This window comes from Suncus etruscus, chromosome 17 (genome assembly GCF_024139225.1).
Source record: "Suncus etruscus isolate mSunEtr1 chromosome 17, mSunEtr1.pri.cur, whole genome shotgun sequence".
NCBI classification, from domain to species: domain Eukaryota; kingdom Metazoa; phylum Chordata; class Mammalia; order Eulipotyphla; family Soricidae; genus Suncus; species Suncus etruscus.
In genome coordinates, this window is record NC_064864.1 from 6,499,040 (window position 1) to 6,510,476 (window position 11,437).

Consider the following 11,437-nt stretch of genomic DNA (forward strand, 5'->3'; position numbering starts at 1 on the left):
ATGTTGCTCAAACTTCCCTGGGGAGTGATGAGGGTGAGGAACTGGCAGTGACTAATTTATTATAACTCACATGCAATAAGCATATTCACCATTAAAAGACAAAGAAAGAGGAAAAATTGCAACTTTTTCACACTGTCTAGAATCTCAATCATGGTCATAGCTGGAAATGGTTTTAGGAAAAGTGAATTGATGCAAGTCCAATTCAGCTGGATTCACCCTCATGCTTTGGCTTCCCATCAAACAATGGAAATCTTTCATCAGCCCTGTCTCTCTTATCCTCTCCCCACTTTCTCTCTGGAATAGCAGCTCTTAAGGTCTTTTGATCATGCTCTTTGGGGCTCTGGCAAAAAAAGTTAGAAGTCCTCTTCCAGAAAAGATACACAATCATGAAAATTTTACACACAGCATCAGGCAGTAATTTTACCCCATAAAACCAAATCTCAGGGATCCAAGTTACATATTTCTATGCTTTAATATTTGAAGGGTAAGCTGGAGACTTTTTCCTCTGTGATGTTGGGTACTCTGTGGAGATCAGAAAAAGGCAAGTGTATCTTAAGAGCCTACAGTAATGGAAATATATCCAACCAGCTTTGAACTGACACATGAGTAAGTTGTATTCACACAGTCCATGGGGTGGGAATTTGAGTTTGCTAGAGAAAAAAAATTCAAACAGGCAAAATTTAGGTTCATATTTTTGATCAAGATTATAGGCTAAGTACTTCATGGCATTCCGTGTGTCATTTACTGGGATGTGAAGGTGAGTAGACTAAGTGGTAATTTGGAGGCAAACTTAAAATGTTCATTACCTGTTTATACTATGCAATTATATGCTATATAATAAGTTACCCCAAACTTATTGTTTCAAACAATATTTATTTTTCTCAATTAATATCTTTAATTAGTAGTTGGGTTTCAGTCATGTAAAGAACACCCCCCTTCACCAATGCAACATTCCCATCACCGATGTCCCAAATCTCCCTCCTCCCCACCCCACCCCCACCTAGACTCTAGACAGACTTTCTACTTCCCTCATTCGTTCACATTGTTATGATAGTTCTCAATGTAGTTATTTCTCTAAACTGCACTCAACACTTTTGGTGGTGAGCTTCATGTCATGAGCTGGACTTTCCAGCCCTCCTCTCTTTTGTTTCTGAAAATTATTGCAAAAACGTCTTTTATTTTTCTTAAAACCCACAGATGAGTAAGACTCTACTGCATTTTTCTCTCTCCCTCTTACTTATTTCACTCAGCATAATAGATCCCATGTACATCCATGTATAGGAAAATTTCATGACTTCATGTCTTTTGATTGCTGCATAATATTCCATTGTATATATGCACCACAATCAATATATCTTATCCCTCAATGTCAGGGGTGGGGGAGGACAGCAAAGAAGGCACAGCTTATCTGTGTGTCTCTGGCCCAAAGTTTCTTAGGACATTGAAAAAATCAAAAGCTGTAGTTACTCCAAAGCACAACTGGAGCAAGAAAAATCTGCATTTCCAGTTTTATACAGATCCTCATGTCATTGTTAAAAGCTACTTAAATATCCTTATGTCTTAATAGGCAGTGAGGGGTGTGTGCATATCCGTGCATTTGCATGTGAGTTAGAGTGAGAGAGAAAAAGAGAGATGCAAAATCTTTTTATGGCTTAATATTCTAAGTGGAATCTTATCACTTTTGCAAAACTTGAGAGAAAAGGATTATATAAGAATAAGCATATCATGTGAAAAATCATTGGAACAATATTAGAATGGTCGTGGCACTTGCAAGAAAATTTTTAAAATAACAAAGAGAGGCTCCAAGTGTTTGCCTCAGTTGCTGTGAGAACAGCAGCAAAGGCTCTTTTGGGTGTCTTGATTGGGATGAGGGGCAAGTATCAAAGAAAATAGACTTTAAAAGGAGAGTAAGGGACAAGAGTGAGTAGAAAATAAAGTATTTGCATCTAGTGACCAGGGTTTAATCCTGGAGCCCTACATGATCTTCTGGGCTCACCAGGACTGTTTCCTGAATATAGAACCAGGAGTAAGTGCGCCAACACTCTCCCCCAAAAAGGGAGTGGGGAAGTAAGCCTGCTTTGAGTACTGATAAAGAAGTGTCTGGCAGAGAAGAGGGAGAGATGATTTCTGGCAGAGGACACAGATTTAGCAGAGAATCTGGAAAAGCACATGTTATTACCTGGAAGACACACATTCGTACCTGGGAGAACACTTACTGTTTAGGGATGCTGTGAAGTGCCCACCTGGTAAAATCTTTCTGTTGACAAACAGTAAAATCAAAGTGTCATATGACAGTAAAGAATGAAAAATCAGAGAAATAAAAGCAGAAAATCAAGAAATCACACTAGTCATTAAGGTTGGTAGTACATGTGTGTACTTATGGAAAAATATAGAAATTTCCTTTCTTTTCTCATTTGTCCTCCCATCTCCTCTTAACTTTTCCCAACACATTCTTCCTAAGCTAAAGAACAACATATCTGAACCAGTTTGCCTCTGTCTGAACTCTTTTCACTCTTTGTCACTCTGAATATTTTGTCTAATTTCCTTTTGTCTTGGGGTGGGGGGTTTGAATCACACCTGGTTATACTCAGGGGTTACTCCTGGCTCTATACTCAGAAATCGCTCCTGGCAGGCTCAAAGGACCATACAGGATATTGGGATTCAACCCACCGTCCTTCTGCATGCAAGGCAAATGCCCTATCTCCATACTATCTCTTTGGCCCCTAATTTCCTTTTGTCTTATTCCAGAGATTACCAAGAAGTCTTCCTGGACTTTTACACAGAGCTCTTAATCTGCATGCTTATGACTCTCTGTCTACTTTATGCTAGTGATGACCATTCTGTATTATAATTGCCTATCCACTCATACCTATGTAAATCACATATAGGTATATTTTTCCTTTCCCCTAAATTCCCTTCCTCTCCTTCTTTTTGTTATTGTTGTTCAATAACTAGGGGTCACATACAGATTTCATTATGGTGCTTGGATATGTGCCTATTATACTCCCTGTGGGGTCACATGCTTTTATTTATTTATTTATTTTTATTATTTTTTTATTTAAACAACTTTATTACATACATGATTGTGTTTGGGTTTCAGTCATGTAAAGAACACCATCCACCACCAGTGTAACATTCCCATCACCAATGTCCCAAATCTCCCTCCTCCCCATCCAACCCCCGCCTGTACTCTAGACAGGCTTTCTATTTCCCTTATACATTCTCATTATTAGGATAGTTCAAAACGTAGTTATTTCTCTAACTAAACTCATCCCTGTTTGTGGTGAGCATCATGAGGTGAGCTGTAACTTCCAGCTCTTTTCTCTTTCATGTCTGAAAGTTATTATTGCAAGAATGTCTTTCATTTTTCTTAAAACCCATAGATGAGTGAGACCATTCTGCGTCTTTCTCTCTCTGACTTATTTCACTCAGCATAATATATTCCATGTACATCCGTGTATAGGAAAATTCATGACTTCATCTCTTCTGACATCTGCATAATATTCCATTGTGCACATGTACCACAGTTTCTTTAGCCATTCATCTGTTGAAGGGTATCTTGGCTGTTTCCAGAGTCTTGCTATGGTAAATAGTGCTGCAATGAATATAGGTGTAAGGAAGGAATTTTTGTATTGTATTTTTGTGTTCCTAGGGTATATTCCTAGGAGTGGTATAGCTGGGTCGTATGGGAGCGTGAGTTCCAGTTTTTGGAGGAATCTCCATATTGCTTTCCATAAAGGTTGAACTAGATGGCATTCCCACCAGCAGTGGATAAGAGTTCCTTTCTCTCCACATCCCCGCCAACACTGCTTGTTCTCATTCTTTGTGATGTGTGCCAATCTCTGGGGTGTGAGGTGGTACCTCATAGTTGTTTTGATTTGCATCTCCCTAATGATTAGTGATGTGGAGCATTTTTTCATGTGTCTTTTGGCCATTTGTATTTCTTTGTCAAAGTGTCTGTCCATTTCTTCTCCCCATTTTTTGATGGGATTAGATGTTTTTTTCTTGTAAAGTTCTGTCAGTGCCTTGTATATTTTGGAGATTAGCCCCTTATCTGATGGGTATTGGGTGAATAGTTTCTCCCACTCAGTGGGGGGCTTTTATCCTGGGCGCTATTTCTTTTGAGGTGCAGAAGCTTCTCAGTTTAATATATTCCCATCTGTTAATCTCTGCTTTCACTTGCTTGGAGAGTGTAGTTTTCTCTTTGAAGATGCCTTTAGTCTCAATGTCCTGGAGTGTTTTAACTATGTGTTGTTCTATATATCTTATGGTTTGGGGTCTGATATCGAAGTCTTTCATCCATTTGGATTTAACCTTCAACATGATGTTAGCTGGGGGTCTAAGTTCAATTTTTTGCAAGTGGCTAGCCAGTTGTGCCAACACCACTTGTTGAAGAGGCTTTCTTTGCTCCATTTAGGATTTCTTGCTCCTTTATCAAAAATTAGGTGATTGTATGTCTGGGGAACATTCTCTGAGTATTCATGCCTATTCCACTGATCTGTCTTTATTCCAATACCATGCTGTTTTGATAACTATTGCTTTGTAGTACAGTTTAAATTTGGGGAAAGTAATTCCTCCCATATTCTTTTTTCTTGGAATCAACTTGACTAAAAATGTGAAGGGCCTATACAAAGAAAACTATAAAACTCTGCTCCAAGAAGTAAGAGAGGACATGCGGAAATGAAAGCACATACCCTGCTCATGGATTGGCAGGATTAGCATAATTAAAATGGCAATACTTCCCAAAGCATTGTATAGATTTAATGCGATCCCTCTAAAGATACCCATGACATTCTTCAAAGAAGTGGATTGGGCACTTTTGAAATTCATTTGGAACAATAAACACCCTAGAATAGCTAAAGCAATCATTGGGTCACATGCTTTTAACTGTGACACTTGCATGCATTCTTACAGTGGATCATGCCTTTAGGCATGGTGCTCACATGACTTCTATTTTTTAACTTCATTTAAGCACCATGATTACAAACATGTTTGTAGTTGGGTTTTAGCTATAAAATAGAATACCCCTCTTCACCAGTGCAACCTTCCAACCACCAAAGACCCCATTCTCCCACCTCCCCTACCCCCCTGCCTGTCTTACAGATAGGCATTCTCCTTCTTTCATTCACTACCATTGTCATGATAGTTGTTGGTGTGGTTCTTTCTTTTTTTTTTTTTTTAAAGCCAGGGGAGAGCGCGCATGCAGTCCCCGACTACCATAAATTACGAAGTCGAGTTTCCCACATTTGGGGAAATCGCAGGGGTCAGCATGCCTGGAGTGCAATGGGAGAGCCTCACCCTGGGGAAACCACCTTTGTGATCATGGAATCGCCCCTGCCAGGTAAGTATGGTGTGGTTATTTCTTAACTGCACTAAACACTCTTTGTGGTAAGCTTTATATCATGGACTGGTCCTTCCGGCCCTCATTTTTATTAACTCTAGGTATTAATACAATGATGTATTTTATTTTTTAATAATTTTTCTAAATAATTTTCTCATAATTTTTTAAAAATTATTCTAACTTTTCTAATGATGTCTTTTATTTTTTTTAATCCCCAAAATGTGTGAGACTACTCTGTGTCTGTTTCTCTCCCTCCCATCTATTGAACTCAGCATAATAGTTTCCATATCCATTCATGTATAGGAAAATTTCATGACTTCATTTTTCTTAATGGCTGCATAGTATATATGCTACAGTTTCTTTAGTCATTCCTCTGTTGTTACGCATCTGGGTTATTTCCAGATTCTGGCTATTGTAAATAGCACTGCAAAGAAAATAGGTGTGAGGAAGGCATTTTTGTGTTCACATGCATTCTAGCTAGAGCACTTGTTAGGGATTATGCTCTTGAGCTGTTGTGCTTGCACATGCCTTGGCTGTGGTGCAATGGAAATCATACTCTGTTGTGACATTGGGGTCACAAAAAAGCAGAGCTCCCAGGATCACCCTTGGCACAAATGGGTGGCACCAGGGATTAAATTTATAATTCAGTCTTGCAAGGCGGGTATTTTTGCTACTACACTATTTTATGGATCTTGCAAAGGTGAGCTGTTTTTATGTCTCCATGGCTGCATTTTCAGATATTAATACATATTAGTCTCAATCAGTTTGGAAGGAAAGAGGGAAGCAATGCAGGAAAAAGCAAAAGTACCTATTGAAATTCTTTAGAACTTTTCCCTTGGATTTCTTTATACTCAATAAATGTTTTAAAGAAAAATCGAATATTATCAAGGTGGTATAGTAATGTGCACACTCACAACAGCTGAGAATATTTATTAACTTACAGAAAATTATAGACATTTTGTGAAGGTGAAGACAAGTAGATCCATGAACCAAACCATCTATACACAGATGTATGTCATAAAGAAACTGTCACAGATGCCTATAAGAATTAGCCAGCGTATTCACTGCAAAGCTGTAACAGTGAACTATCTAAAGCAATTTGACTTTCTTTCAACAAAATAAAATCAATGTATAATGGTATGCTAGCCCAATAAAAATAAAAAAGTCATCAATTTAATTTTATAAATGTAATAGGGAAAGTATATAAATAATCTCATTTGCCTATCCTATAAAAGTATATTAATAATATACTTATATATTAATAACATCCAGTATATTAATAATCTCATTTGCCTATCCTATCAAAGCAATGTGCATGCAATATTACTAATTTATGAATCCGTATAATTTATATTTTATGCTGGTAAAAATTTGAATGAAAGGGAACTCTGGTACTCTGTTGATAGGAATATAACTTAGTGTAACCAATATTGTAAAAGGAAATTTTTTCCTTCAAAAAGTTAAAAATACAACTATTAAATGATTTGGTTATATAAAATATAAATGCATTGTCCTATTCATTGCAGCATTATGTGACTAAGGTAAAGACATCAACGTCCAAACGAATGTGTTCACTGAGAAGAGAGTTATCTTACAAGCTGTATCATAGACTTTGCATACTGGATCCCTAAATTTATTCCTTGGCACATCATGGTCCCACAAGCACCATGGGAGTAACCTCCTCTCTGAAATTCTTCTGGGGGTTGATAGAGCACACTCAGCTATACTCGGGCTTTATCCTGACTCTAATCCCAGGTATCACTTCTGCCAGGCCTACTGGGACCACATGTGGTGCCAGTGATTGATTCCAGTGCTGCTACATGAAGGGTAACACCTGGCTCACTGTACTGGCTCACTTCCCAATTTGGGGAAGGGGCAGGTCATCAATGCCCTGGGCTTACTCCATGCTCTGTACTCAGGAATCACTCTGGAAGTGTTTGGCGACTACACACATGCAGTGCTGGGCTTTCAAATCAGAGTGTGCTATATGTAAGTCAAAGGCTTAGCCCCTTGCATTATCTCCCTAGCCCTCTTTCTAGACTTTTTTAATAAGAAATTTTAATTTATAATCCAGTATTGGAGAAGCAGGTGGAAGATGGTCTAGTTTTTTTTTAATATAGTCTAACAGTGCTCTTGTGTTATTACATTATTAATCATAGGAGTCCCATAAAAAAGTCATGGTTCTATATTTGATTATTTTTTAATTTATTTAATTAATTTTATTTTTGAACCACACCTGGCGATATACTCATGTGTTACTCCTGGCTTTATACTCATTAACACTGACAGGCTCAGGGAGCCATATGGGATGCTCAGGACTGAGTATGGATAGGTCACATGCAAAACAATCCATCTACCTACTGTACTATCACTCTGACTCCAAGACAATTGTCTTTGATTCTCATGTCATTGGAAAAGTACAAGTTTGATGCTACTTATGATCTGTTCAAAGAAAGATAAATTCCTACAATTATTGAGGCTATGGCCAAAGGAATAAAAGATCTTGTAGAATTCAGACATGTTTGGCTATTGCATATTTTAATAATGCCTCTGCCTTATGCCTCTTTTTATACCAAAATTTGATTCAAACAGATAAGCATAAGGAGAAAAATTCATAATGAAAAAGGTCATATGGGAGATAGCCCCTCAATAAATATCGGGTGTATAGAAGATTATGATGAGTCAGAAAAGGATTTACGTAAGTCAGTCTCTAAGTTTGACTTTGTTATCTTCATTAGCTTTTTTTTTTTTTTTTTTTTTTAGCACCAATCAGTTCACTTTACTACCTCAGTATCCATTCATACCTATCCTGGTAGTTGTACAATGATTTTACTTTGGGGAATGACCACTTAAATAAATGCTTCTGTGACACACCTGATGGTATTCAGAGCATACTCTCAAATCTACACTCAAGGATAACTCCCAACCATACTCAAGGACCATGGGGGGTGTTTTTGGAATTATTGGAAAGAAAAATCTTCCGTTCCTATTTGATTGGAAAACAGAAGAGTATAATCCAGGGTTATAACTGGGAAGGCACGTGTGTGTATATATGTGTGTGTGTGTGTGCGCGCGCGCGTGTGTGTGTGTTTGTGTAGAGAAAAAAGACAAAAAATATAAAACAGAGGACAGCTTTTGCCTACTGTTCAAACCATGTTTAGTTCTTCTGAAGTTTTTCTGTTTGTCAAGATTTTGAGTTCAAGCAATTTTAACTGGATTTCTGCTATTTCTCTGATCTATTTCTCCATTCTATCCTTTTATCTTTTGATAAGAGTGTACTACCACAGCATTGGATTTTGTGATTTCCCTTCCTCCCAATTTTGTAATGTTATATCTTTGATGTCTCTGACAAAGCTTTTTTCTGTTATGGTGTGTGTATATAAAGGATGTATATTCAGAATGATTATATCAAGAGTAGGGTCACCTCTTGGACTACGGTTAGCAAGCTATCTTTGGGATTTGGGGCATTCTAAATTGAAAGGATCCCTTGTAGGACCAGAGTGATATTATAGTGTGTAAGGCTTTTGCTTTGCACATGACCTATCTGGGTTTAAGTTCCAGTACCCCATTTGAACATCTGAGCTCTGCCAGGAAAGATCCCTAAGTACAGAGCCAGGAGTAAGCCCTGAGTACTGCCAAGTGTGGCACTCACCAAATAAAAAGGACCATTTGAAGGATAGAAGTGGGATGTAAAGAGACGTTCTTTGGGAGTTGGGCTGAGGTTTGGTTATCCCAAAGTTCCCAAAGGAGAAAGGGATATCCTATAGTCAATATCTGGAGAGTACAGAAGATGGTACATTGATAATTCTCAGAAATAAGTAATCCACACAGATTATTGAGGAAATAGCAGGCAAGAAAATTTACACTGCAAGCTGTTCATCCACAAACCAGTCGCTCCAACAAACGGAACCACAGACCTAGATGAAAGCTCCAGCTCAGCTCTCCTGCCTTCAATTTATTCTAATCCAAATTCAAGTCCCTCCCTGGGGGGGGGGGGGAGCAGATACCAACAGAAACAGATTGAGATACAAAAACAAATGAGAAACAAATGGGGATTATTTCAAAAGGCCTCAATTTACTTAAGAATGGGGCAAGGTTCTCTGTTTAATGATGCTATTTGCAGAGATTCAGTTGATAAATTTAGCACCTGTACTAATCCATACCATCAGTTTGGCATAATATGTTTTGGATTAAAAATCTGAAAAATGGAAAAAAGCAAAATGTTCTTAGAAAGAAAGGAAATATTTTAGAAATACTGAGAAATTTTTCATAACAAAAATACTACACAAGTAAAATAGTTCTTAGAACATACTTATACAGACAGTAACCGGATTATGTTATCAAATAAAAGTATGATATTATGCATAAGAAAGGCTGATTTTTATATTTTAAGCACTACTTTATGTAGTCAAATTATTCAAGATTTTCAAAAGTCTGGTATGAAAACTATAAAGTCTGAGAATCTGAAAATTTTCTTATGTATAATCTCTTTTCCCTAAAGGTGCCTGATAATGGAACACTATTGCATTAGATAATGTTTCACCCAAACATGTTCTTTAAAAAGATCACTTTAAAAAGCGATCATAAAATATCTAAGAAGAAATATCTTATTGCTTAAATGAAAAAAAATCTTAATTTCAGTGTGTAGAAAATTAGTCCAGAAATGGCTAGTAGCCAACTGAACAAATATCAATAATTTTGGGATCGGAGCAGTGACTCAGTGGTAGGGCGTTTGCCTTGCACGTGACTGGCCTAGGACGAACCTCAATTTGATTCCCTAGCATCCCATATAGTCCCTCAAGCCAGGAGCGATTTCTGAGCTCAGAGCCAGGAGTAACCCCTGAGCATCACCAGGTGTGGCCCCCCAAACCAAAAAAAATTAATAATCTATGACCAAGGTAGTAGTGAAGGGTCCAGCACCAGTTACTCAAAAATATATTATTTCTCTCTGAAAAAAACAACCCCCAACTTTTTTGTACATAGGTCTTATAAAGTAATGCATGCAAAACTCAAACCCCTAGTTTTGGGATTCTAGTTTGGGATTCAAGAATATGAGAATTCAGGAATCTGAGATCAAGGGAGAAATTATATTCTTTTACAAAGGCAGAATATGGACAATTAGCTCTACTAATAGCATTAGAATAGAATAGGTAATAGTAATAGAATAGAATAGAAAATTAAGAAGCCCACGTATAAAGTCAGAGGAAAAGATGTAGCAGAGCTTCAGAGCACTTGGCTAGGCCAAATAAATTTGCTACCTGGCATGAAATACTATTGCCAACCAATGGTGGCCTATTGAGGGCATTAACAAGGCTGACGATGTGTCAACCAGCACCACCTAGTGGAAGAGAAGCATTAATCGATTTACATTTGCACTCAAGCTCTTCAATCCTGTTGGTTGGATGGTAGTTTATTTGCTAGATTGTCAAGTGAGGGCTTGACTGCATCAAACACTGTGACGGACAAGCTGAAAAGTTCAAGGATTGGAAATGCCTAAGCTAAAACTATTCTAGCCTATGCTCTGTTCCAGAAACAAAGGGCGAGAGTGCAGACACGATTTTGCACCAACTGTTATTAAGTTTAAAATTTAAGTTTTGTAAGGTTATTTAAGTTTATATGATGTTTATATAAATATAAAGTTAAATATTAAAAATTAAGTTAATTAAAATATATTCATAATATAAATATGATATATAAGTATAAATAAACATGTTATTATATATTATAAATAAATCATATAATAGGTAAGTATATATAGATATAAAGTTAATAAATATATTTTTATTATGTATGAAATAATATATTTATATATATTCATACATAAATATAAAGTTAACAATAATATAAAATGAATATAATCCATTTTAGCTTGTAATGTTAAAATGTCCATGCAGAATTTTTTTTACATTTGAAACTAAAATACATACTTAAATGAAATCTTTTGCGTGAGAGGGAGAAAATATAAAAATATTTTGAGAAATACATTGGGTATGACTTGACTCATTCTCTTTTTGGTGACCTTTTATTTGCATTCAGTCAATTAATTTATGGAAGGGAGGCCACTACAAGTTGTTGATATTCAAATTATCAAATTAT

The 11,437-nt window shown here is 36.8% G+C and overlaps 1 non-coding gene across 1 annotated transcript; it reads right to left on the reverse strand.

Annotated features, from left to right (window-relative positions):
* Nucleotides 1–5,185: 5,185 nt before the first annotated feature.
* LOC125995139 (U1 spliceosomal RNA) lies at nucleotides 5,186–5,349 on the reverse strand. The gene has a single exon (XR_007490730.1). It is a non-coding gene; the product is annotated as a U1 spliceosomal RNA (small nuclear RNA).
* Between the last annotated feature and the right edge of the window lie 6,088 nt (nucleotides 5,350–11,437).